We start from the raw sequence: 5,599 nt of genomic DNA on the forward strand, positions 1-5,599 counted from the left end.
AAACAACCCTCATCCATATGCTGCCTAGCACAGACTCACTTCAGACCTAGACACATACAGACTGAAAGTGAAGGGATGGAGATACATTTCCCGTGCAAATGAAAGCAAACAACAACAAGGACAACAACAACAACATCAAACAACAACAACACCTCAGAACCAGGTAGCAACACCTATATCAAACCAAATAGACTTTAAAATCCTCAATAAAATATTAGCAAACTCCTCTCAACAACACACTAAAATGATTAAGTGGCTTTTATTCCAGGGAAACAAAGATGGCTCATCCAATCAATCAACATAATATCCCACCTCAACAAAACGAAGGGTAAAAATCATATGATTATACCAATAAATGCAGAAAAAGCATATGACAAAATTTAACAGGTATTCATGGTAAAAGTTCTCAAAAAGTCGGGGGGGGTGGACATGCCTCAACACATAAAGATATTATTTTATATATTGTTTATATTAAGTTCACACCTAACATCTCAATGGTGAAAAACTGAGAGCTTTCCCTGTAAGATCAAGAACAAGATAAATATGTCTACTTTTGCCACTCTTGTTTAATATAACACTAGAAGTCCTAGCCACAGGAATCAGATAAGTAAAAAGAAATTAAAGTCATCTACCTTTGTAAAGAAGCTGAACTGTCACTATCTACAGATGACATAAGAATATGCTAGAAAACCCTAAAACTTTCCCCCAAAAACTACTAGAAGTAATAAACAAATTAAGTAAAGTTGCAGGTATGGATTTGATACACAGAAATTGGTAGGGTTTCTATATAATAATAAGGAAGTCACAGAAAGAGAAATTAAGAAAACAACACCATTCCTAATTGCACCAAAAAAAAAAAAAAAAAAAAAGAGAGAGAGAGAGAGAGAGAGTAAAATAGCTAGGACTAAACTTATCCAAAGAAGTGAAAGACCTGTAGTGTGAAAACCATAAGTCAATAATGAAATTGAGGACGACACAAACAAATGGAAAGCTATCCCATGATCATGGATTGGAAGAATCAATATCATTAAAATGTCCATATTACTCATAACTATCTACAGTTTCAATGCAATCCCTATCCAGATACCAAAGGCACTTTTCACAGAACTGAAACAACTAATACTGAAATATGTATGGGACCGCAAAAGACCCTGAAGAGTGAAAATAATCTTGAAAGACAAAACCATACCTGGAGGTATCAAAATCCCAGATTTCAAGATGTAGTACAAAGCTTCAAGTAAAGCAATTGGTATGGGTAGTGGCCCAAACACAGACACATAGATCGATGGGACAGAATAGAAAGCCAGGAAATAAACCCAGGCTTATGTGGTGAATTAACCTATAACAGAGGAGGCAAGAATAAACTATGGGGGAAAGACAGTCTCTTCAACAATGGTGTTGGGAAACCAGGAGATCTACATGCAGGTAGCTAGGACCTAACCCTAACGCTGGCCTGGGCTCTGGCCCTAAAGGGACCTAGCATGGACGTCTGAAAGAAATAACGGATTGGGGCCAATTACCATTGGGGAAAATCCTGTGTGGAAGTCACACTCTCTCCATGACATTTCCATGGCCGTGATGGAGATGGAGGTGGAGATCCTGAGACAGTTTCAGTCTGGCCCACCCATATGTTTGGCTCCGCTCTTCCAACGCTACCCCTGACCCATAACTGCACATGGGCCCTCATTTCAGTCCTGCAGGGAAATCACATCACTGTGGGGTGTTGGAGCAAAGGCACTTCCGGAGAACCAACCCTAACCCTACCCACTACTCTGCCTCTAAGCGGGATCACCTTCTAAGGCTGAGAAAAGAAGCGGTGGGGCATGGATTCCTCCTTTTTCTACCCTGTGTTCTCTTCAAGACCTCAGGACATTGAATGCTGCCCACACTCACTGGCGATGATAGTCTGCTTTACTGAGTCCACCAAATCAAATGCTAATCTCACCCAGAAACACTCTACAAATATCCCGAGAAAAAATGTTTAGTCTGGGGCACACCACGGCCAACTCAAGTAGACACGTAATAACAACCATCACAGGGTCATTCCTGTTTTGCTTCCCTTCCCTCATTCACCTCCTATTGCTAACTTTCAAGTTCTGAAGTCGTTGCTTTTTATATTCTGACCAGTGTATAGCGTTAAGAGAAATTTGAGGAATGTTGTCTTGTGCAGGGACTAGTGTTTCAGTTAATATGAAAATGTTTCCGGTCCGGTAAGGGAAAAAGATCTTAGCTAGGGCACCAACATACTCCATGGTACTTTATCAGGGTGGGCCCTCAGCTTTCCAAACCCTTAACATGCTAATGGGAAGGCAGTGTAACATGGGAGGAAGAGCATGCATGTTGGCATAGGAGCAGAGCTGGTGCCCATCCCAGCCACACCACTTGTGTTTGTGTTATCTTGGACCAATTACTTAACATATCTGAAAGTCAGCTGCCTAATTTATAAAAAGGAAATAATAACAAAGGGTCAAAAAGTTTAAACGACAGTATTGGCAAGGTGCTTAATCCAACACCTGACAACACGGAACAAGTGCTCCACCGATGATAGCCATCATTATCCTCATTTGAACAGCTAAGACAGGCTAATATTCTGTGTGGGGTCAGATACCTACGGGTGGATCTCAGGTCTTCTGACACTGATTCTTTAATTTGGAGGGAGCCCAGGGCCAGGATGGCTGAATGAGTACAAGGAGGTACACCAGTAAGCCAGTCCTCTATCCACCTCTTATTTGATACTCCAGTTGTATATTCATCCCTTTCCTTCCACTAAAAGAAATGCAAATCCCTCCCTCTAGAAGAAATAATACACAGACGCTTGCATGTAATATTAAGTGTTAGGCTCTGTAAAACTGGCACATGCATCATCTCATTTAATCTCACAATGGCCCTTCATATGGGAGTCCTTATTCCAATTTCCAGGTGAGGAAATTGAGACCTAGGAAAGTCAAGTGCCTTCCCCATAACTTGTTTATGACTGTGTTAGACAACAACCCTAGACTCCTACTCCATGTCCAGTGTGTTTTCTTCTGTGCCACAGTTTGTTCTCTTCCAAGGCGAACACTGATAAAGAAACACTTGAGCATAGCGGTAAAAAAAAAAAAAAAAAAAAAAATCATTTAAGACGTCTAGTTTTCACCCAAACACTGCTTTCTGGGTGACTTTGGTGTGGTTTCCATCTGAGAAACAAAGGTGAGAAATTCCAAACCTCGGCCTTGTTACGGAGTTATGAAGACCAGTAGAAATTAGTAAAGCTCATTGGCAGATTAAGGTTTCCAAGTTGAAGACATTACTTTGAATTCTCATATTATGGGTGTTAAAGTGGAAGCTGGGATTTCACATGGCTTTGACAATCGCCATCAATTCCTTTCTTCAAGATTTGACTGCATATTTTCATTCTTTCCTTTTTTTTTCTTTTTTAACTATACTTCCAATCTGGCAGCTCATCCCTAGTTTCTCCCTATGTCTAGCAATGGCCATTCTCCATATGTCCACATTAAATCTATCATCAAAGAAGAATAAAAAGATAAAAGAACAAAGCCAGAGAAGTAAGACTCAATACTAAAATGTAAATTGGTGTTAACACTTCTACTTCCAGTCAAATGCAATAACAAAAACTAGATTTATACTCCTTATGGAAGCAGCTAAAAGCGTAGACAAAATATGTAAGAAGCTGTTCTCAAAACATCAGACATCAGACAGTGAAGGGCAGTGATCCCTGATATTGGCAAATAAATGAAATGGTACCTATAGTGCCCTAGCTTATTGACTAGGTGGGGATTTGAGTCTGTGGTTTAGAGAGGAGGAAGCTGGCATAGCCCAACAGTTTCCCTGAATTGTGGAAGAGGTAGTCACTGATTCAGGAAGACTGCTATGTTTCACAGAGCAGAGTACCAAAGAAGAGAAAGTTGTTCACAGAGAGAACTCCAGAGTTCAACAGATTGCCTGCCTTGAGTATTCAATTGGATATTGATAAACTCTTGTGTATGAGGAAACTGAGACCAGGGGAAGGAACAATACCCACTGCCATACAGGGTCAGGAATAATGCCTGACAGCCAGTGTGGAAGACCTCACAATTTACATGCCATTTGGAAAATACTTGATTTTTGTGTCAGTACTGGACAAAAATTATCCCTAAACTAAGTGCTGCCTGTGCCTTGCCCAAAGTATATTTAAAGAAAGACCTGAAAGGATCAAGCTATTTGTAAGTAACTAAACTATGTCCCAAAACAAAAACCAAGAATGTTTTTAGGAATCTAGAAGTATCCAGCCTCTGACAGGCTAAAACTGACCATGTTTGGCAACCCATAAAAATTATCAGGCATGCAAAGAAGCAGGAAACTAAGACACGTAAGGAAGGGGAACTGAACTGACACTGACCCAGAAATTACACACATGATATAATTTATACATAAGAACATTCAAATAGTTATTATAACTATTATCAGTATATCCAAGAAATTATAGGGCAGAATGAGCATGTTACATAGAGACATGCAAGTGATATGTAAGACCTAAACCAAACTTCTCATGACAAAAGCAATGACTAAGATAAGAAATCTGGTCTATGATTACTGAATGGAATTAAAGGCATATAGACAGTGCAGAAAAAAAAAAAAAAAAGTTTCATGAACTTAAAGACATAGCAATGGAAATCATCTGAAATGAAACACACAGAGAAAATGTGACTGCAAATCATCCAATATACATGTAATTGTATCTCCAAGGAACACAGACAAGAAAACTAGTTTCAGTAAATAATGAAACTAATTTGAATTTATAGTTGTTAAGGTTGATGCAAACTAAAAATATATAGTTCCAATAAATTCAATGAACCTCAAGGACAGGAAATAGGAGGAAAACTACACCAAGGCACCCCACAATCAAATTGCTTTAATCCAGAGAAAGGGAGGAAAAAGACTTCTCATCAGAACCAATGCGATCTAGAATACAGTACGATAGCTTTTTAAAAGTACCTAAAGTAGGAGACCATTATGATCTTGGATTAGGCAAACATTTCTTAGCTACACCACCAACAATATGACTCATTACAAGAAAAAAATATGATTGATTGGATTTTATCAAATTAAAACTTTTGCTTTTCAAAGATCAAAGAGTTTGAAATAGAAGACTGAAGCTGGGAGAATATATTTACAAATCACCTATGTGAAATGGGACTTGTATCTAGAACATATGGGCAATCCGCAAGATTCAACATTCTGAAGCGAAATAATCCAAAAAAAGGCAAAAGATTTGAAAAGACACATTACCAAAAAAGACATATGTACAGCAGATACACACATGAAAATGTGTTGAGCATCATGAGGGGAAATGCAAATATAAACTACAATGAGATAAATGAGATAGAATGAGATCAACTACTACTTCATACCTACGAGATGTCTAAAATCAAAAGACAGGGCTCCGAAGTGTTAGCTAGGATATGAAAGAACTGGAATTTTCACATACTGCTGATGAGAATGTAAAAGTGATAAAACTACCCTGGCAAACAGTTTGACAGTATCCTAAAAAGCTCAACATGCCACCTATTCTATGATTCAGCCAAATCTACTCTCAAATATTTTCCCTAGAGAGAATAAA

This window comes from Panthera onca, assembly GCF_046562875.1.
Source record: "Panthera onca isolate mPanOnc1 chromosome Y unlocalized genomic scaffold, mPanOnc1 haplotype 2 h2.ChrY_unloc_3, whole genome shotgun sequence".
Classification (NCBI taxonomy): Eukaryota; Metazoa; Chordata; class Mammalia; order Carnivora; family Felidae; genus Panthera; species Panthera onca.